General features: G+C 43.2%; 1 protein-coding gene across 1 annotated transcript in view; it reads left to right on the top strand.

Moving 5' to 3' along the window:
* The window catches only part of LOC126259782 (bestrophin-4), a 568,776-nt gene that overhangs the window by 242,180 nt on the left and 302,765 nt on the right, over positions 1-23,831 (top strand). The gene's annotated exons all lie outside the window — the stretch shown is intronic.

Genomic DNA, 23,831 nt, shown 5'->3' with positions numbered 1-23,831 from the left:
ATTGAGGTAGTAATCAGCACACAGCATTCGTGAGGGTTGTGTGTCAAACCACCCTGCGGCTGTCCCGACTAAGGTTTTCTGTGCATTCCCTAACCTACTTAATGTAAATTGCTTCTTTCAGAATGACACTTTCACATTCCTCCCTCGTTATTTCAGCCTTGTGCTCCGTGTCTTATGATCTCGTAGTCGATGGGACGTAAAGTCCTAACCCTTTCAGAACATTTCTCGTGGATTGTTGTGTAAGGGGCTATGAAAATAAAAAAAGAGACAGATGGAAGAAAACGTTAGTAAATTGTCTATTATTTCAAAAGTAATCGCCATAACTGTTAATACATATATCCCATCGTGAGACCAGGGTTCAGCACCTTCATGGAAAAATGTGTGCCGTTGGCTACGGAAGTATGATTATACCTAGGCGTGTATCTTTTCGTCCGACCCAAATCGACGATCATGAATGTCTTTCTTCAGGGCTCCAACTAATTGGAAGAGAGACCGGGGCTATCTGGAGGATGTGTAAGGGCTTCAGCGAAACCTCTGCACCGTAGTCGAAATAACATTGGTAGCATGTGACCGGCCCTTATCTTGCAACACAACGATGCCTTCCTTCAACATTCGTGGCATTTGGACCACGTTGGAGAAGTTTCGCTGGGAAGCCATTGCAGATCTTTCACGGAGTCCCGATCTCCCCCCATGCGATTTCCATATCTTTAGAGTCCTAAAGAAAGACGTTTGTGGCCGTCAGTTTGCTTCTGACGAAGTAGTGCACGCCTGGATCCAGTGATGGTTCCATAGCCATGTGCGAACATTTTTCTATGAAGCAACTGACAGTCTTCTCTCACAGTGAGATAAATGTATGAATGTTACTGTGATTACTTTTGAAATAATGAACGAGTTACTTAGTTTTTTTCCCGTCTGTCTGGTTTTCATTTGACTACTCCTTATACTTCATCTAGGCATTTTTTTTCATTTGACTGCTCCTTATACACTTTTTGTAACCTGTAGTCTATGCACGAACACTACTCAAGACGAGCAAAGCTCGAGGCGCGTCGCAATGCGTTGAAATAAAACACATCAACAACGAAATGATCGTCGAGGAAATAGTAATATTGTTGCTCGAGATAGACAGCACAACTGGCAATGAATGGAAGTTCAATGTCACGGCGGCACGCGAGTGGACTCACACGAGCACGCAATTCGCAATGACATCACTGCGCCGCTTAAGGACGTTGTGACTTAACGCCGTGAGCTGTGCAACAGGACAGATTTAACAGCCGTTTCTCCTCATCGGCTAATCGGGGCGGTCGTAAAGCGAAGCAGTGAAAGGGCGCACGCCAACCCGCTCTGAATGGCAGATTTTGAGCTGGCAACCACAGCCGCCGCCGCCACACGGCGACCGCCGTCGCCGGGCGCCGGAGAAACTCGGCCTCGCTCGTCTCCTCCGGGGCACCGTCCGAAAAGTATACAGGATGTCCATTTTAGCTGAAGACATTGAAATATCTCGAAACTTACTCTTCGGATCAAAGAAAGTTATAATGCCAATATGTTTGTCTCGGAGGGGGACGTCCAGTGACATCCCATTCGACACCCACACCACCCCACCCCATCTCAGGGTGGCGGGGGACAACTTTGAAATCTTCAGTGGCAACCCCCGTTCATTGCAGGTTACGACTCTACGGCAAAAATCTGCATATGTTTTGTCTGAAGCATTTTTGGTTTCGCCACAGATGGCGCTGTAATCGCAGGAATGGAAATGGGTACTAATCGTAATTTACAACATACTACTCAATGGTTCTATCCAATATCCAATGGCACGTGGGTCCCCACGTCCATGCTGCGAGAGTAGGACAGACCATTAGTTCGTAACTTCTAATAGCGAAGCCCACTCCCAAAGTTGTATTTCACCTACATATCGAACAGGGGACTACTCGACGCGCAACTGTGGCCGTGGCTTGAGGCGAACGTTACTCTACTTTTCCAATTACAGTTAATGTTCAAACGTACTACCGCAAACTCCAATACGCTTAGTGATCTGTTTTTCAAATGACAGTACTCAGGACGTAAGCATATCTGCGGGAATGTCAGCACAGGCATTTCTAATACGGTCGACTTGTTGGCACTTGCTGGTACACCTTACCTTCTAAATACTCCCACAGAGAGAAATCCAGCGACCTAACGGACCAGTTAATAGGGCCTCCACTGCCGATCCACCGTCCAGTGTAATGCGTTGGGCAACCGTCATGCTGAAACCACATACGTTCTCGAACGTTCAGGGTAACATTCTGCAGTAGTACCGGTAGTTCTTATTCCAAAAACTTTAGATATTTGTGTCCGTTCAACGTGCCGTCGATAAAATGACCGATGAATTTGATCCCCATGATGCCACACCATACGTTAACCGGCCAACGACGTGAAGGTCAACTTGACGTAACCAGTGGGGATTGTCTACAGTCCAGTGATGCATGTTATGCTGGGTAATGCTACCATGGTTTGTGAATGTAGACTCATTGGAAAATAGTACCTCGGCAGAGAACCTATAGGTCGTTTGCATTTGTTGATGTACCCATTCACAAGACACTACCCAGTTATGGAAATCAGAGCCATGAAGTTCTTGATGCAGTTACACGTGGTGTTGCTGGCACTTATGACGATGTGGTATTGCAACAATACTATCTACGGACGTATGGAATTCCGATGGTCCGCAGCTCGTGGTCGTGCGGTAACGTTCTCGCTTCCCGCACCCGGGTTCCCGGGTTCGATTCCCCGCGGGGTCAGGGATTTTCTCTGCCTCGTGATGACTGGGTGTTGTGTGATGTCCTTAGGTTAGTTAGGTTTAAGTAGTTCTAAGTTCTAGGGGACTGATGACCATAGATGTTAAGTCCCATAGTGCTCAGAGCCATTTGAACCATTTTTTTGAATTCCGGTGTTATTGCCGGGCGCTTATCCGTGGGCTATGGTGCATTGCCGCTAGTACAGCTATTTCATTAGCTTCTGCTGTAACACGTTTGCTTCGTTTCCTTTTCCAGTCTGTAAGTTGCCATCAGACGTCAAGGCGTTCAGAACCTTGTAAAAGAAAGATTGGGAGCAAGCTTTCTCTGAAAAACGATCGTCATACAAGGCAACAGTAACTTCAACATGACTTCATTCTCCATAAATCAGGATCATTTCAGTTTTTTCTTCTGTGGTTGTGACATTCTTCATCCACTTGCACATCTGTTCTCCAGATGATAGGTAGGTGTGCAGCCAATAAAGACTGCCCAAGTAATGAAATGTTTAGAGCTGCTGTCTGTTGTACATCTGCACCATACGGGTGCTCCGGTCGCAGTGTACTGCCTGTGAGGATACGTCGTAGTTCGCTACATGGCCACGGTGGCGCGTCGAGTAGTCCCCTGTTCGATATGTCGGAGGAATAGAACGTTGCGAATGGGGTTTCCAATTAGAAGTTACAAAATACTGGCCCGTGCTAACCTCGCAGAATGGAGGTGGGGTCTCACGTGCCGTTGGATATTCAAGGCCATTCAGGACCATGTCGTAAATTACGACTGTGTATCGATTTCTATTCCTCCGAGTACAGCGCCATCTGTGGCGAAATGAAGAAAATGCTTCAGACAAAACATATGTAGATTTTGCGTAGAATCGGAATCTGCAATAGAAAACGGGGTTCCCATTGAAGATTTCAAAGTTCCCCCGCCACCCCCCCACGCACGGGTTGTTGTTGGGGGGTCGAGTGTGCTATCTTTGGATGCTCCCTCCGAGACAAACAAAATGGAAGTATAACTTTTTTTAATCCTATGTGTAGTTTTCGAGATATTTCTATGTCTTCAGTTAAAATGAACACCCTGTACACAGGGTGTACATTTTAAGTTGACAAACCAGAATATGTCGATAAAATAAGCTTACCACGAAAAAAATGTGTAGAATCCAAAGTTGATTATTTTCGAGGGGGACATATGCTGGTGCTAAAATTAGAATGCCACCCCAGCCCCCTGCGGGTGGGGCGGGAGGCAACTTTAAAATTCCAAATGGGAACCCCCATTTTTTATTGCAGAATCGTCCGCAGCTCGTGGTCTTGCGGTAGCGTTCTCGCTTCCCGCGCACGGGGTCCCGGATTCGATTCCCGGCGGGGCCAGGGATTTTATCTGCCTCGTGATGACTGGGTGTTGTGTGTCTTTCATCATCATTTCATCCCCATCGACACGCAAGTCGCCGAAGTGGCGTCAACTCGAAAGACTTGCACCAGGCGAACGGTCTACCCGACGGGAGGCCCTAGCCACACGGCATTTCCATTTCCATTGCAGAATCAGATTCTACATAAAAAACTACCTACATTTTGTCTTAAACATTTGTTTTGATTCTTGGTAGGTGCCGCCGTAATTCAAGAAAATCTGCGGAAAAAATTAATATTTGGGTGAACATTTGTAAAACTCTAATTTCTCTCTCTCAAACCCCACCCTATGGGGAGAGAGGGAGAGTTTTAGTTTCAGCGAATCAAAATTTACTAAGTAAATAAGTATTTTTTATTCATCCATAACCATTTTCCACGCAAAAATGAGATTGTTTACAAATCTCTCGTACGACTCATCTTAGAATACTGCTCAAGTGTGGGAGCCGTATCAAATAAGACTGGCAGGGAAAATTGTACATATACAGAGAAGGGCAGCACGAATGGTTACGAGTTTGTTTGCCCGGTGAGAGTGTGTCACTGGGGTGGCGATGCAACTGAGCTGGCAGACTCTCGGACATAGACGGAAACTATCCCAAGAAAGCTTAACAACAAGGTTTCCAAAATCAGCATTAAATATAATGTGACATGCTACATATCGCTGTCATAGGGACCGTGACGATAAGATTACATCAATTGCAGCACCCACAGAGTCATTTAAAAAAAAAACATTTTCCTAGCGTTCCATGTGTGAATGGAATGAGGGAAAACCCTAATAGCCGCTACAGTGGGACGTACCCACTGCCATGCACTTCACAATGCTTTGCAGAATATAGATGTATATGTACATCTCGAAGTTAGGGCCTAGTCACCCGCCGTAACACGTCAGAAACGTAACGGCTGAGAGAACCAAAGATCATTGTCTTTACCTGATGGTAACCCGTACAATCACATCAAATGCTGCACCCACCTAATGCTCACGAATGCAGAACGGGGGCGTTACTTCTCCTCGGAGCCTACACGCACGGCTACGTCCATCGTGATGCTGAACGCTGATTCGGGACTCTTCTCAGACGACGACATGTGGTCACTCCTGCGTCCAGGATTCTCGTTGGACGCACAGTTGTCGGCACGCCTTTCTCTAGGCCCGTGTCAAAAGAAGTCTTTTGTCTTAGCTCATTTCCTCGCTCTAGGTACGTGATGTGCCTGTATGATCCTGCATGGCCAAGCGATTCTGTCCTCTCGAGTGCTAGACTTATGGGGCCGCTAAAGTCCTTCGCGGAATTGAATACGGCTCGCCTGAACCCTTAGATTCCATGTTCGCATGGTAGTCATGGAATCCTGATCAACGCCAGCAGCGGTATCGCTGAACGATAAACTGCACTCTCGATAGCTCACCATCCAGCCGTTGTCGAATTCAAACACGTGCTGGTATACGTATCTTCTTCTTACTAGAGAGATAACTCGACCTTCTGACAAACAGCCAACATTCAAATGCGATTTCTGAGTGAGACACCCGCTGCGTAATCTTTAGCTATACCTGGTGGTTATAATTAAAGAGCAGCTACCCACGGAGGTTCAATGTGGGCTGTAATTTTCATATGGCAGCGAAACGTGGTGGATATTCCAATCTGTTAATGTAGGACCACTTTACACTGGAAAAAAAATTAGTTCCACCTTTGCCCAACAGGTGCAAATCAGGCGCTGTGAATACGAGAAAGACGTATACGAATGTTTCCTTATGTGACGGATCAGGAACAGGACGTGTGCAGAAAACGTCAAACCAGTGAGAAAGGCAGAATGTTGATTTTTTTATTAACCGCCACTTACACTGTTCAGTATGATCACCAGAGACGTCAACGAGATGCTGTACAACGCCAAATATGCACCTGGTGGCCAAACTTGGAACTTTTTTTTTTCCATCGTACTCGTAAATTGGTCCTACATTAACGCTTTAGAATATTTATCAAGTTTCGCTGCCATACGATAATTACAGCCCACACTGGACCTCTGTGAGTAGTTGCACTTAAATTATAATCACCAGTTATATGCAATGTAGGTGGCGTTACTCGCATCTATCTTCGTGCGGTTGCGCTAAAATGCTAATCATTTGCATGTCCAAACACGTACTGCACTTCATGCTGATTTGTGGTTCATTGTATCGCGTCTTCGTGGTGTAATTACAATGACGATCACTAAACTCTGGTTCAGCAAAGCAAAACTAGTACAAAAAGAGCACAATGTTATTCTTAATAGGGTACCTAGCCTCAGAAGCAAATAGAGGTACTGAAGGAAACAATTCTTATTGCTGCCTTGCTTCAAGTTGTTAAGTATTTAGGTGAAATCATTAATTCATTGCGGAATACGGGTTGCCTACCTTTCGTTATCAAAGACATAAAAAGGAAGAAAGAGAAAAAAATTCGAGCGGTATTCGTGTAGTGATAGATGACAATTAACGTGAGTACTACGGCAAGGTCGGTCTCTCCACATACCACGCTCCCTCTCGTAACCTTTTGTTGAGCTAGTAAAGTGAATTTTCATAAGAAAGTACTACTTAAATACATATTCAACGACAGCAAGCAACACGGTTACTACATATTATAATAATGTTGTGTGTTTATCCCTGTTTTTCACCAAATCACTTACCGGTTTTTCCATTAATTATGGCGAGTTTCACAATCCTTTCGAAGCGAAATATTTGGTATGTAACTTTCGTTGTTGTATTTATTTCCAAAAAGTCGTTATGGTTAGGTTACGTTAGATTAGAAATAGCACTGTTCTGGCCAATTTTAAATAATATATGAACGCTTTGTTTAAACACCAATGACTCGAGGTACGTGTCAAAATTAAGGACAGAACATGTGTAAACAGCGCTTGGCAAACATATTTTTCACGCACGCTTAGTTTCATTCACTGGTATGCTGGGGAAGGTAACCTCCATATGGTCATCAGTTCACTGTCGTTTGCCTTCGCAAGAGTGCGGGTTAAAAATTTCTGTAGTATCAAAATATCCAGTTGCCATAATTGCACCAGTGACTAGATTTTTGAACGCAAGAGCACACGATGCTGTGAAATTCACGGTTAATTATGCGAAACATACGGGCGTACCTCAACAGTAGAGGAAGACGTGAGACAATGACTTCGTAAGTTAAGCGAAGGGGGATTTAATATTCACGAGGAGCAGAAAGCTGGTACGTCTAATGTGCAGACAGACTAGTTGTTGAAATAACTGACACGTTACAAAGAATCGTTACACCATTTAAAAACCGAATCACTGACCGAATTTAAATGACTTTGTTGTCGGGATTTGTTGTTGTTCGTCTGAACACGGTGTTGTGAAGATAGACGACAATAAACCTATATTATCACAGAACAAATTCCAGAAGGACCAGTTCACGCTGCTACGCAGGTACGAATTAGTCAATATTGATAAAAACTTTTTGTGAGCCGTTACTACTTCTGCAGCGCGACACTCAAGATCTACTTCAGGGTTTCGTCTCCTCCTCTTAAGGTATGGAAATGCCGTGTGGCTAGGGCCGAATATAGTTTTTGTCTTGCATTCATTACAGCTATAAATTTTGAGTAAGGGAAATCTTTTAGCTACGTATCATTACTGTTAGATGATGGGCTTCGGGAACAGACATGTGTAATCAAGCAAAAATCTTTTCGAATACACTTTGGTTCGATATTAGTAAGGCATCAGAAAAGGAGTTTAATTAATAACAAGAAAACTGGCGGAATCATTAACATTCTGGTTTTGTATTCTGGAGTAATGGCCTGTAACTCTTCATAGGGTCAGTCATATTTTTGGGGTTCTCAAAACGGATTTTGTCGAATGTCGTATGGTTATATAAATAGAAGGGAACCGTCATTGGTCATTTCCATCCCCCATCTTCGTCACAGCCTAAACTGACTAGTACTTCGGTTTTAGTGATCACGACGCTGATGAGACATTCACTGTAGTCTTCTTTATGTAATCCACCTGACTTCGAAGAAAATATCACTTGTAAAATAATCACTATAAATGACTGTAAACAGTGTGTGTGCTTGTTCATTTATTGATAACTGTTCCGATTGTACAAGTATTGTTATAATTGCTTTTACTGTTCTGAAACGAACATTGGTATCGATTACATGTAACAGTCTAAAAATTTTGTGAATGCAAACCAAAATCAATAAAGCTTGGCAGACAGACTCTGGATTCTCAACAACGAAATCCACATTCCTTCGGCAGTACTGAGCGACGTTATCCTGCAGTCACAATAGCGGTTGTTTGGCGTGGTTTCTCGAGAACGCACGTAGATTCGTTGCACCACTCGTGTCACAACTGAAGTGACACCCCGTCATACTATATTCCATAAAATACTAATGCGTATCATACTGCAACAGGTCTCATCGACGACACATTCTCATCAGATTAAGAGGTGGTCATGACCCCCTAAAATGTTTTATTTGCTCTGTATGTTAGTGTCACGTGAAAGCTGGCCGTGTGTAGGAGAACCGTCTGGAACGACACTCTCCTTGTAATAGAAAGCTGCCAGCAGAAATTATGCAGGTGGTATGGGAATATCAACCACTGACCATGAAGTAAATTAACTCGTAAATTAGAGCCAGCAATATGGTTCTATGGCGGCATATATTGTGGAAAAAGTGTACACTATAACTTGAAAATGTTCGCGCTGATTGCTTTCCACTGTCCGCCGAAATACGGTCTGTAGAGTACTGAACCTGGTTGCTATTGCAGACTTGTCTGGTCTATAATTTCAACGTCATATACTGGTAGCCTGTTACTTTCTGATAATATGTAATCGTTCGGATGACTGCCTCGTTATGTGCCGATACGTTTAAATTCAACTGAAAATTTAACAGGAGCTACGGAGTGACACGTTGTGTAAGCACGAATCAGTTACTTTTATGTAAGGTGACGTAAGATACCGTTAGCGGAGAGTAACAGTGTGCTGAGTCCCATGAAGTTGCTGTTTAGAGAAAGGTAACTCCCACAATAGTGTCTACATCCCTCGCAGGAATTCAGGATGACGCACCACTTGTTCCAAGGCCCAGCATGTTCTTATATTTAGAAATCGAGATTCCGTCTTGTCGGAGAACGCATTGTACATCTACATGAACTGCAGCGTTGACGTTCTAGGATCGTATTGGAAATCAACCTGATCTGAAGGACGTTTTGTTCTTCCCTATCTCCCCCCCCCCCCCCCCCCCACCACCACCACCACCACCACCACCACCATCACCACTATTTTTTTCAAAACCAGTTTTGTAATTTGCACCTTAAAGCCATTTTCACGCGTAATTTGATTTATCAGGAACCGGAATCGGTATCTGTTGTTACTACAGAAAGTTCTTATAACTCATCTGTTGTCTTAAATGTACACGTTGAAACAGTATTTGAAGAAATGTGACGCTAATAGAGCTCGGTCGAGATTTACAAAGATTCTTCGCAATTCATTAAGAACTCTTACTGCTGGCTCTTTTTATGACCTGCGACAGATTCCATGGAATGCGTATCAGGCACTAATGCGACAATTAAAGATTCTAACACAATGTTTTTTATTGGCATTTGATGCAGTTACACACAGTAAACAGTGTATGTTATAATTCCAAACCTGCTTAACTAGCATAGTGCCGCTTTCATAAACTGTAAACACTGCCTTATTTTTAGCGATCGACCTCGCCTGATTCCTTCATAAGAATACTTCAGACATTAAGATAATATGCCGGAATTAATAAAATGGGGAGAATCTGACTACTGGTAGTAGCGACACAGATCAACGGAATTCCTTCATAGTGCATATAAAAACACTTAAGTCTTACATCCATGTAAATACTGCTCTTCAACTCACCCTCACACATTTGAAATGCACGAAGGTAACGAATCTCGAGTGTAGACTATTGTTGTAATTAAGGCTATTAAAATTTATTTATTATAAAATTGTGATATTTCATGTATTCGTAGTTGGAAATTGCACCGTGAAGTGGCGTCTAGGGCGCAGTGTCTAACAAACATTGTCAGCTATACGTAAAGTGTAGCGCTAGAAAGCTTGGTGAAGCCTGAAATTTCTCTCCGTCATGTGTTGGCGCCCAGCTGTACTCTTTCCTTAATTAGAACTTGTTTTATTTGTGATTGTCAGTGCTACACAAGTTTTATGCTGTCGCTAAACAACGTAACTAATTATAGGCCACTATTTACCTAGTTGGAAGTTCTTACATTTACACATACAGTTGTGTGATGGTGTCCGTAGAAGAGAAGACAACGTTCCAGGATTGAGTAACACTTTCGAATTCACTAGTTGCTACGTTCTTGGGAATGGAAACCGCTGAACAGCTTCAAATATATCGGCGTTACATGTGTTAGCTTAGTTAAATTAACACGATTAATGGAGTACACAGTTCAGTGAAGCACAACTTGTGATTTGGCGAGATGCGAGCTACTGGTAAAAAGTGGAAATTGTCGTATGGCGTCAGCGGCCGGAATTTCCCAGGCGGGAAGTTCAGCCGCCAAGTGCAAGTCTTATTGAGTGCGTCGTCACATTGGGCGACTTGCGCGTCGACAATGGGGATGAAATGATTTTGATGGCAGCACAACACCCAGTCCCTGAGAGGAGGAAATCTCCCACCCCAGCCGGGAATCGAACACGGGCCACCGTACGTGGAATTCCAACGCGCTGGCCGTTCAGCTAATGGGGCGGACAGAGCTGCTGGTAAAGACGTGGAAATGATTTAAAACCCGCAGCTCCGGTTTGCAGACAAATAGAAACGTGCTGCAACTAGGATTCGACTGTGGCATCACGTCTCTTCCGAACACGCGATAGTGATTGTACTGGGCTGCTATAAAGATGTTTTATTTCTGGATGACACAAAAATGACTGTTATATACACCAGTCAGGAATTGTGTAGTAAAGCAAATAATGACGTGAACGAATTTGTAATTCATGGTTGAGTAGTTGTCTTTCAGTAAAAATGAAGCTCCGTGCATTCTGATAGGTGTGACTGTCTACTTTAAAAGTTGCAGCATAAACGGTAAACTCGGGACACACCACTTCTGAGATAGCTAATGGATGCAGAGAACTCATAGGGGCCTTTACTGTGTTCATGACTTACTCCAGCAACAGCTGCCTTTTACGGTCATAATATTGTCTACTATCAGCGTCTGTAGTGTACTAATGTTGGCTTTTCTGAATGCAGCAGGACCACTGAGGGGTAAGCATCTCATTTTAAATATCCTTGTAGTGGATAGAATTACACACTGTACAAAGTGTTCATTTCCATTTTTCAGGAGAATTTGTTTAGTACATTTAATATGACGACACGAATTCCTGCATTGTCGTGTATTCTATTGTTCTGTTACTTGTGCCCTTATCCCGCGGTTCGCAGGGTCGGCATTTTTAGGTACGGATTTGGCAAGGTTAATGTTAAGGGGTGGCCGAATACCCTTCCTTCCGCCATCCCGGGCCCCCAGGGACAGAATTAGTGTACCCCTTGCCATGTGCGTCTAGTGTAATCCATGGAAAAAGTGCGAATGTGTTCAGATGTCTGCGAGTCATGTAATTGAGGCGAAACGAGGGGACCAGCCCGGTATTCAGCTATGGGGATGTGGAAAACCGCCTAAAAACCACAACCACATCCAGGCTAGCCGGCGCGCCTACCCGTGAAGCAGCGCATTAGCGCTCTCGGCTAACCTGGCAGGTCATGCGTTGTCTCTTTATGTCTAGTGAATATATCCCAAGGGATAATTAGTAGCAGAACATTAATGCATTCGTCTAATTCTTCAAGTGTGTGTGTGTGTGTGTGTGTGTGTGTGTGTGTGTGTGTGTAGAAAAGGGTGGCATGCCATGACAACAGGACATCTGTCAGACAATTCGTGTAGTTGTTGCCACCCCAGACAAAGACAAAAGTTGTTGTCCAGCCACTCACAAACATTAATGGTTAACCAGGACCTGTGCCAGCCAGTCGTAAAATAACTTTTTCAACATTGTCAAATGGGGGAAGCAGTCTTCATATACCGTTATGCAAAATTTTTCAAGTGCAGTTCAACATCCATATTATCTTGTAAGAGCACAGCGTCAGTGGCACGGTCCATCTTCATGCCACATTGTTTTCACCTTAGACTGGCCATGCCTTGTTTTTAATTTGTTGCTTCTGGTCGTGTGATACGTCCATTAATGACTGTAGTTGATTTGTAAAACCATCAACCAAATAAAAAGTCCCGTCTCTCGTACTAACGCTAGGAGACAGATACGGCGAGCCATTGTGGCAATCAAGCACGTTTTTTTTTTTTTTTTTTTTCATATTCTAAGCGCCTGCCACAGTCGTCAAAGGATCTGGTGATTTAGAGCGCCAGTCGGTGTGGGATATGACGCCAAAGTGTTCGTCAGACCACGGCTATTGCCGTCCTGAAAGACGGTAGCGTCCACAGCGTAATCATCGTGTAGATGTAGAAGAAAGGACAACGATTGGTCACCGAGAACGCGGGAATAAATATCAATGTTCATGTTCATGATAACATAAATTATTGGATCAAGCCATGCAACGAAAAACACCTCCAAAACATCACGGAAACACCTCCGACCAGAATCTTTACACATTGCATTTTAAACGCGTCATTAGGACGTTGGTGCTCTCAATGGCTTACATCATTTGAAAAGAGGCTAAATCGTCTCCAGTCTGCTACTGTTCAGTTTCTGCGTTGTTTGACCCAGTGAAAGCGTGCAGCATTGAGCTGCGTTGAGAAATGATCCTTTTGGGATACCCGACTCAAAAAGTCGATTCACATTGTTCCCTTCGCTACGTTCGTACGGAAACTCATTGAGGTGGACATGCACTCTTTGACAGCAGTAATTTCTGTCGAGTTTGAATCAAATTGTCATTCACAAGAAGTGAAAATTGTTTTCGGTCAAGGTCACTTATGATCTCCGTATGTCCACTATTCTCAGGCCGTGTTGCATGGGTGCGAGTGGTACAGTATTCCTTGTAGACATTTTGGACCGCATTGATACACCAACAGATCGGGGAAATTCGTTCACGGAGAGGTAGCGGGCGCGTCCAAAAAAGACGGCCCCGTTTCGGCATTCTCTCACGTCTCCCATGTCGAACCATCCTGTTGCGCTGATTTCATGCATCCCAGTAGCACGTATACCACTACAGTGCTAGCCGGCCGAAGTGGCCGTGCGGTTAAAGGCGCTGCAGTCTGGAACCGCAAGGCCGCTACGGTCGCAGGTTCGAATCCTGCCTCGGGCATGGATGTTTGTGATGTCCTTAGGTTAGTTAGGTTTAAGTAGTCCTAAGTTCTAGGGGACTAATAACCTCAGCAGTTGAGTCCCATAGTGCTCAGAGCCATTTGAACCACTACAGTGCTAAGATATGTCGGTGTTGGAGTGTCACATAACTACCTGATACCAGTTTCACACCACCTACAGCGCCCCAGAGCGACAAGTGTGATATTTTAAATGGGTGACAAATATATTGTCCGATGAGTTTACTAATCTGAGCCAGAAAGGCGGTAGCTGATGAAACGCGCCCCTGCCGTTAGCGCAGCGTTGCCTCGCTTGGCATCTCCTTGGCCGGCGCTGCTCAGCCTCGGGTGCTATCGCCGCATCGACTTGGCAGCGGCACATCGCCTAATTGTCACTGTCCAGAGGCTCAAGTGCACCTCGTTAAGCATTCTGCATTCGCCACCCTGGCTATTGCCAGCTGCGTTCTCTTGCATCTACTGCTGCGTCGTGATGGCGAAGCACAAGGACCGGCACCTCTGCAGCCTATCGCGTGTGGCGACAGTGTCGGACAAGTACTTGGAAGGGTCACGGGGTGGCGACTGAAAAGAATAAAGTCTCCGTACGGCCTCTTTATGGTGAATTCTGATGAGGCGGTTGCAAGGATCATCACTTTTAGAGTTGGAGGGAGGGAGATGTGTGTAATTTCTGGTCATGTTTTAACTTTAAAACACGGACAATTTCACAGCTCACAAAACCGAAGTGTAAGGCTCTCTAGAAAAGATTAGAAAGGAGTAATCTCGCCATTACTATTCGGGGCCGATCCTGTGACCCTTTAGTAAGGTGCCACACGTCCTACCACTTGATATACCCAGAGCTTTTGATGGTCCTTTTACTAGCCTCAGCGAACAGAAGAGGTGAGCGCGATCGTATACCGGCGTGTGTCATAATGAATTTCACGAACAGACCGCAGTCTTTTTTTGTCTCCTTTAGGTTGTCCAGAGTGCTACAGGTACCGTGAACCTTCTTTCCACGGCAAGCCAGGAGATTAACTCCAGTACGAGCACCCACAATCACATATATGCAGTCCACATTTACATCGCCATACTGAATTAATGTTCAAATGTGTTTGAAATCTTCTGGGACTTAACTGCCAAGGTAATCAGTCCCTGAGCTTACACACTACTTAACCTAAAGTATCCTAAGGACAAACACACACACCCATGCCCGAGGGAGGACTCGAACCTCCGCCGGGATCAGCCGCACAGTCCATGACATCAGCGCCCTAGACCGCTCGGCTAATACCGCGCGGCACTGAATTTCCTCTTGTGCTTCTTCTTCTTCTTTAGTGTGTCCATCTCCACTGGAATTCTCCTAGCTTTTGGTAGCTTCTTCAGCTGGAGGCTCTCCGTGCTGTGCTGTTCTGAGCATTTTCTTTCACCTATTTTTATGTTCGTCCATTTCCAATGTTGTCCATCATTTCAATTATATTCCTACCTCTTTCTCTTCTTCTTTTCACTTTTCCCCTCCATAATTATTTGTCGCAGACAGTTCACACGCTGTGTATATCCAAGGCAAAATGTTTCCCTTTTATGATCAGTTTCAGTTTTCGTTTTTCCTGACTTACTTTCTGTTGTGGCGTAACAAGCTAGCTACGCCACACTGAGAAGTAGCCGGAAGGGCACGCGTCAACTCTCGCCGTCTTGCGTTAAGTCTGAAACAGGATACTCTATGAATGCTATAAAGAAAAGAACGGAGCTTCTCGTATACTTAACTTTAATTTCTTGTTGTACATTGCTCTTGATAATACAAGTGAGACTCCTCTCCAGATATGGTTAACTACGCCTTGCTAGGTCGTAGCCATGGACTTAGCTGAAGGCTATTCTGTCTCTCGGCAATTGAGAGAAAGGCTTCGTACGTGTAGTCGCTAGCAATGTCGTCCGTACAACTGGGCGAGTGCTCGTACGTCTCTCTAGACCTGCCGTGTGGTGGCGCTCGGTCTGCGATCACACAGTGGCGACACGCGGGTCCGACATGTACTAATGGACCGCGGACGATTTAAGCTACCACCTAGCAAGTGTGGTGTCTGGCGGTGACACCACACTTTCTTCATTACATCATTTTTCAGCCCACTTCATCTTAATCATTCTTCCCCAACCACATTTCAAAACTGTCTAAATATACTTCTTATTTCTCTCTATAGCACAACACTGCAGACATAACGTTAAGAAAATATTTTCCTTACCTCCATTGGAGTTCTTTTAACTGTTAGAAACTGCTTCACCTTTCCAAATGCACACTTTCTCATCGATATCCTCCCAGTTTTCTTCTTAGACAGGATAAACCCATCGTTTACTTCTGATTACTTCTGTTCATGATAACAAATCTGCTGCTGCTCCTGCTGATATTGCCATCGTCAGTATTTTTAATCTGTGTGGTTCAGCAGTGGAGTTGTTTACAAATTGAGATCATCTTGACGTAAGCAGTTCATCTCATCTCACGGGGATTCTATCGATATTTCGTCAGATGAACCACAGGTACTCGATTCTGGACCTTCATTGTAGGTAAGGGAAACTTGACGTGTTATGACAAGACAGTAGTCATCTCTTACCCTAAATTGCGATTATAAGTGATAAGTAGAGACTGCATTATATGCATTTGCATATTGCCTAAGCATTTGCATATTTGGCTCCAACTCGCCGGTTATTGCATATTTTAACTAAAAACTAGTGACTATGCATATTTTCGCTCTGTGTTAACAATATTTTAAAAATTTAGACGGGCCGTTTCTAGCTCGATATAATTTTGATGTGTCACAGATTGACCGCATTCTAGAACTGCGTGTAATCGCTAAACCGAGAGGCCACTGCCTAGCGAAATCATTTCAGAAGGGAAACAGAAACAGGCACACAGAGTCAATGCTCAAACGGTTCAAATGGCTCTGAGCACTATGGGACTTAGCATCTGTGGTCATCAGTCCCCTAGAACTTAGAACTACTTAAACCTAACTAACCTAAGGACATCACACACATCCATGCCCGAGGCAGGATTCGAACCTGCGACCGTAGCAGTCGCGCGGTTCCGGACTGAGCACCTAGAACCACAAGACCACCGCGGCCGGCAGTCAGTGCTCTTGCGTCCGCGCCCCCGGATAATCCTCTCTGCTGTTATTCCGTACGCGTTAGCAACAATTAAATTAAACTACGCAAGCTTTTAGCCACACGTCCAGTTTCAGTTTAGCTTTCACTTGTACACAGTTGAACGTGTTTACTACGTGTAGTGTGTAACGTGTTGTGCACAATGCCGCCCGAAAAAAGAAACGTCGTTTCTTGGATAGTTGACCATCCTGGTACATATACATATGACGGAATTGTTTCATATTCTCGAGTTTGCGAGAAAAACATTTCGCGCAAAAAAAAAAAAAGTTTCAAATAGACCAGCATGTCACGACGAGTCTTCGTATCGCAGGAATGCAGAAGAAAGAACCACAATAACTTCAGACAACAGCAAGTTGCAGTAGTAGGGATTTGTCCAGAGGCAACCAAAAAATCCTGTTTAACATGGATCTGCGTGAATCATTCATTGCAAGCAATATTCCTCTTCACAAACGTACAAACTTAACCCTCAAAGGCTTCCTGCGCAAATATGCTTAAATCAAAATATACTAGATGAATCAACATTGCATAAAAATTACATGCCGACAATTTACGTAAATGTTCTGGAAGAAATACGCAGTGAGCTCAAGGACAGCATTATGTGAATTTCAGTTGACGAATCTACATACACTTGTGGCTGTTACATTGCAAATTTAATTGCTGGTGCTCAGAAGAGCCTCCTTATTCCTCTTTAGCGGCCTACAAAGAGCATGGAAAAGTAAATCATTCTACGATCGCCAGATTTGGGAATGAGAGTATTAGAAAAATACTTCCAGAATCTTCTGCAGATGAAACGGTGTTTGTGTTTATTTCAGATGCTGCTCCCTATAAGATCAAAGCAGGAAAAGCCCGCCGAGTATTTTATCCAAATTTGATTCACGTCACGTGCTTTGCCCATGGAGTACATCGCCTTTCTGAAGAAGTACGTTCCACGTTTGTGAATGTAAATAAACTGATTTCATCCACAAAGAAAGTGTTTCTAAAGGCTCCTGCTCGCATCAAGACTTACAAAGTAAAACTACCAAATGTGCCTTTACCTCCCGAACCAGTGGTAACTCGTTGGGGTACGTAGGTCGAAGCTGTTTTGTTTTACTATGAACATTTGGAAGCCATTAGAGGGGTAGTAAACGACTTCGACAGCGCAGAGGCTTCGACAGTTTTCCAGTGCAAGGAAGCTTTTAATGATTCCGGTATTAAAAAAGACATTGCTGTGATTAGCACTCATTTTTACCACATACCTGTAAGTATTAAAAAGACTTGAAACCCAAGATTTGGCGTTGAATGAGTCTGTTCAGTCAAAGAATAAAATTATTCTAGTAGACTCCTCATTGCCGGAGGTATTCTCAAGAGAACTTAAAGAAAAGTTTGAAAATATTTTAAACGATAACCCAGGCTTTGAACCCATGTGTCAAATTGATAGTTCTATTAATGGGTCGGGTGAACTTTTGGCGGAAACAATAAGCACTAACATAGCACCCAAATTCAAATATTGCCATTTCCCTCAGTTGATGCAGAACGGCCCTTTTCTGCTTTTAAAAATGTTTTGAGTGATCGAAGACACAATCTTACTACCGAACGTTTGGAACAGGTTCAAATGACTCTGAGCACTATGGGACTTAAATTCTGAGGTCATCAGTCCCCTAGAACTTAGAACTACTTAAACCTAACTAACCTAAGGACATCACACACATCCATGCCCGTGGCAGGATTCGAGCCTGCGACCGTAGCGGTCGCGCGGTTCCGGACTGTAGCGCCTAGAGCCGCTTGGCCACTCCGGCCGGCGTTTGGAACAGGACTTGGTCGTTTATGTTTAGAGTAGTAGCAAAATGTAAAATAAATTGTAAACGATGCTTTCGTCCAATAGTATGAATTAAAAGTTAATGCTGTTCAAAAAAATTCATGATTGTATTTTTTTTTAATAAAATATAACGCAGTTTTTTAGCGTGTCCCTCTGCGTGCGATATATCTCGAAGTTGGTCCTGTACATATCGACTATTTCGCTGCGACTCACTCACATCACATCCTCTTGTTAACGACAGTATTAGCAAAGAAGGAACAATTCTTGAAACACGGTATGCGTCCCCATTTTGCAAATTTTTATAAAATAATCCCAGAAACGTCCCCTTCCTTGCCTCTACCAGAAAGTATTCAGCAAATGATACCAGCGTTCTAAATGTACCGATTTTTCGCGTGGCCGGCACTCTTCCTCGTAACTGATACGCAAAGGTTCGACTTTGAGATATAATGCACGCATTAACTACCATGTTTTTTATTATTTGATCTTCGACGTTGTCATGCATTTTAAGAGTATTTTAAGGTTTTTATGATACATATAATCCGGTCTCTCTAAGTGAGACACTCTATCGGTTATTTGTCATACACCGTTAATGCACATGGAGTGAGGTGGCGCAGTGGTTAGTACGCTGTACTCGTATTTGGGTAGATTACAATCGAAATCCCCGTCCGGCCATCCGTAGTTATGTTTTTCATGATTTCCCTAAACAGCTCCAGGCAAATGCTAAGATGGTTCCTTTGAAAGGGCACGGCCAGTTTCCTTCCCCATCATTCACTAATCTGGGCTTGCGCTTTGTCTCTCAAAACCTCGTTGTCGACGGGGCGTTAAGCACTAATCTTGCTCGTTTCCTTTCCGTAGTACGTTAAAAGCGAAGTTCCATGCTGATCATATATGAAATGTGTCAACAGGGTGGCTGGCTCGCCCAAGTTTTTTTAAGTGGTCAGCCAGTCACATTTGCCTGTGCTGATGTTTTAGCTCTTCTGTGTTTGCCGGCCGGAGTGGCCGAGCGGTTCTAGGCGCTTCAGTCTGGAACTGCGCGACCGCTACGGTCGCAGGTGTGAATCCTGCCTCGGGCATGGATGTGTGTGATGTCCTTAGGTTAGTTAGGTTTAAGTAGTTCTAAGTTCTAGGGGACTGATGACCTCAGATGTTAAGTCCCATAGCGCTCACAGCCATTTTTCTTCTTCTGTGTGTTGTTTTCCCTCTGTTTTAATTTCTTGATTAGCTATCTTGCCTCCTCATTGGTTTTAGTGCATGTGGGAATGCCTGTGCGATAAAGTAATTCTGTGGTCATTTCGTGCACGACAGTTTTCGTTTATTTTAATCATTGTTAGGGCGCTGATAACCTAGCCGTTGGGCGCCCGTGAGATCGCCAAACCACACACACACACAACTTTACATGCAGTTTACATCGTTTATGGCTGTGTAGAGGTGTCACATACCTTAGCTAAGGTTCATAATTCTTGGAAGTATTTTGCGTGCTACTTTGATATTCGTCCTTGTTGTGAAACTGGGTGTCCTGTACAAGTGACGCACGAGAAAGTTTGAATGGTCTACCTAGAACTTGGGGAAACGGCTGTCACCGGGAACCGGTTAGCCCACGGCGGACGGAACTGTACCTGTTTGTTTACCAAATTCCGCAGCTCCACCTCGACCCTTCTGAATAGGTTGGGAGAATCTGCCTGCCACACTTAAACACGTCAGCTGTGTTCGCTGTTGTCATGGCAGTTCATCTAAGGAAAGTACCATGAAACACTAGGTTCTTAGAGGCCTTTTAGTTAATGATAATTTTACTCAGAAGGCTACAGCAGCGTTGTTTAATATCTAAAATCGGATTATAATGTCCAGCAACTGTCTAGATTTTTGTACGAGAAATGCCCAAATAGTCGATGGAGTTCCAGACAAAAATAAAGTTATTCTCATCTCAAGATATTATACAATCTTTCTTCAATAATACACTTGTGCTTTGTCAGTCACGTACAGACTCTGCTCTTAAGGTTGTCGATATTCTGATCTTCAAGGTCGCTTTACCATCAGACGGCGTCTAGTCCGTATCTGGAATATTTATTCCCGAAACTGAGAAATCCATTTACAGCGATCTAATAGATACTGTGCCACGAACTCCAAGAAAAACACAAATAAATAGCAAAAACGTTAAGCAGCTGACACGAGACGAGAACCTCTCAACGATCTTGATTGGATTTGGGATATTAGAAATACAGTACTTTGAATTGTTGCTGAAACAATATTGTCCTGAGTAAAAATATGTAATTTGGAAGGAGAGACAGTATTGGTCGCATATTTTTGTTTATTATCGCAAAATCGATTTTCGGTCACTTAGTGACCATCTTCAGTGCTGTAATATATAACTTAAATTAGTAAGCACTGGTGTCAATAAGATTACGGTGATCACATAGACTGAATAGAGATCACATAGAGTCTATGTGATCGCCGTAAGCTTATCGACACCAGTGCTTACTAATTTAAGTTATATTACAGCACTGAAGATGGTCACTACGTGACCGAAAATCGATTTTGCGCTAATAAACAAAAATATACGACCAATGCTGTCTCTCCTTCCAAGTATACCCATTATCTGGTCGTAGTGCACAGGACACTATGGAGTCGCCAATCAAAAAAATATGTAAGTCTGATGTGCGTTCGTGTAGTTGTTTGACACATACCAAATGAAAAGTCGATGGCAAGTTTCACACGAACTCAAGCGTACCTGTTTTTGTGTCACCTTGCGAAGCCGACAACTACGTGTTTAAGAACAGGACGGCAGGCAGCTACGTCGGATTACGTGAAATTATAATCTACGCACAGTACTGTGATGGGCAGATCAAACTCCCTACGGTTATGTGTTCTTCGTCATTAATAGATTGCAGTGATAATTTCTAAACAGGTTCGGCCTTTCGGAGATTCAGCCAAGAATGTCAAATGACTACGACACTTACCCGTTCTGTCTTCGCTGTTATGCGCTGGAAGAAATGTGATCCCTATCGAGCAGCAACTGCCCTAGCTGCAGCCACTGAAAGGATAATACCGTCATGTGGTGTGCCCATAAGGTTTCCCAAAAGTGTACGTAAACGAGACGACCAACATGATGTTGCGTTTCGGGTCTCCTGAACGTACTGATCCCGTACGTCGGCTTTCACCTGTGACGTGTGACATCATAAGTGTGCAATGGATGGAACAGAACACTTACATTCATTTTTATTCTTCTTTTTAATGTAAGTTGTGGTGACAAACGTCTGCAGCGTAGTTCGAGATCTAATTTAAATTGGAAGATGAGAATTTTGCTGTGAGATGGCGAAGCCAAAAAATTTTGACTCGGAAATATTAGTTGCGGTGACATACTGCCATGTAGTGGAGCCCCAGCTCCCGGCTTGGTGGAAAGGTGAAAGTTTACCAGTCAGTTGGTGGAGCCAAAGAATGTTATGCCACGAGGATAACTGTGATTCATATTAAGGCCAGTTTCTTTTACACACTTTTCGATTTTGATTAATAGTTATTTGCCATCTTTATGCTGTCACAGTTGAAATCAGAGTGGTGGTATTGACATATTCATTATTTCTAGAGTATCCACTGGGAATGCTGTGTGCACTGGATTTCGTCCCAACTGAGAACGGAATATGAGTTCTGGGTTTACTTGGGCAGCAGGCGCGTTTCTATTTGGTGAAAAACCAGAACCCGTTATACTCAGTCAGCCGGAAACATCTGTGAAAGGGCGAGACCAAGTTTTTGAGATTTTTATTATTAGCTGAACTCTTACACTCGCATGTTTTTGCGCATGGAGTTATGACGCTCTGGGTCGCTAGAAATGACAGACTCGACATTTTTGACATCCTTACGTCGGGGTGTAATGGCTGATAACTTCAACCATTCTGCGAGATGACAATGTTACAGCGAGGAGCTAATACTCTAGACGAATATCTGTAACAGCAAACAATTCGTCGGATAGAGGGACGACCTCCATCTCCATACACGAATCCCATGAACAGATTTTCCTAGGACACATGATGCTGTTCAAGGTTATTTCGCTATCTACTGACTCTATCGACACTACAGAAATATGAACCAACAATTCTTTATATTTGAAATATGTCCTAAGTTAGAATATAAATTTTTTAATCAACATGTTTCGCGTTTTATTAGACATTTTCATGTATTCTACACTTCAGCTCATTCAGCACACAAAAATTTTAGTTATCATCATGTATGTGAGTTTTCCTTGATCCACGAAGTCACCTTATTATTGCTGATAACCTTATTGCAAATAATATTTTTTGTTGTTAATATTAACTGATTGTTGCTGGCTTAGTTTTCCGTCTCCTGTTTTATCAAGAGATATGTTAGCGTTTATTTTAGTTCTTTATTTTTAGATTGTTTATCAACATTCTCTTTCCATTATATAATAACAGCCGTTTTGTTTTAAAAATAAATGAATAAATAAAAGTAAGGAAATAGTATTGCACCCTTCGTAACTGTAGATTAGCCTGCCGGTTTTTACAGAAAGATATGATATGATATGACACGATTTGGTAAGCTAAGAGGGAGTTCTCGCATTCGGCCAGAGTCAGTGTTTTCAACATTCTTAGATGTATTATGAACGTACACTAATGTTTATTGACTGTTGTGATAGAAGCGTAAAGAAACTTACAATATGGCTGTTTGGAACTGGTGATTTTTCAACTTCTTCATATCGTCGAGTGTTTTACGATGTTCGTTTCATAGCCAAAATCGTAAACTGCCGAGATAACATCTTTGTCTTCCCTGCTCTGCCTTATTTCCCCTTAATAACTCTGCGCACAGTTTATTTCCTTATAGTCTGCTGGAATTTGGCCTGTTTTCTTTCCTACCTTTCACAGAGGGGAAAATATATGTAGGAAAAAACATGGGCACACATTTACCGTCTCTTTATTGCCATTCGGTGAGATTCGTAATACGTTTACATTCTGCGAAATTCTGGCTTGTCTTTCATTGCCTTCCATTTGATACGCAGCGTCCCTGTCAATCGTTTCCACACAGGGATGAGTAAGTTGGGATTACAAGAGGACATCATTTGACATGTGTATCTACCTCCAGCGTATTAAGTTCGTTGGTGACTGAATTAAATCGTTGTTGCGGACAGTATCTTTTATAACGAAAATCCAAAAACTTCATATTTGAACGTAGTCCACATTATTAACAACAGAGGATAGGTATGTTTCTCCGGCGTTGGCTTCCAGACGTAATTTCCCCGTCGTATTTTTCACGGCGGTGGAGTTGACATAAACGTAATGAGAAACAGTTCTCATATTTCATCATAAACGTAAATTGAAAATATCTTTCTTTCCTGCACTATTTTTCATTTTGTTTCCTATTTCTTGTGTCTATTAGTGTACAGTGTCTGTTTAATCCTGGCACTGCCCTTAGTCTATCACTTATGGAGAACCGGTTTAAACTTCCTGCTGTTTTTTCGCCTCCTACTTAATGTGCCATCACTATAGTTCAGT

This window comes from Schistocerca nitens, chromosome 5 (assembly GCF_023898315.1).
Source record: "Schistocerca nitens isolate TAMUIC-IGC-003100 chromosome 5, iqSchNite1.1, whole genome shotgun sequence".
NCBI classification, from domain to species: Eukaryota; Metazoa; Arthropoda; class Insecta; order Orthoptera; family Acrididae; genus Schistocerca; species Schistocerca nitens.
Note: the sequence above shows the minus strand (reverse complement) of the source record. Positions and strands in the feature narration are given on the sequence as shown.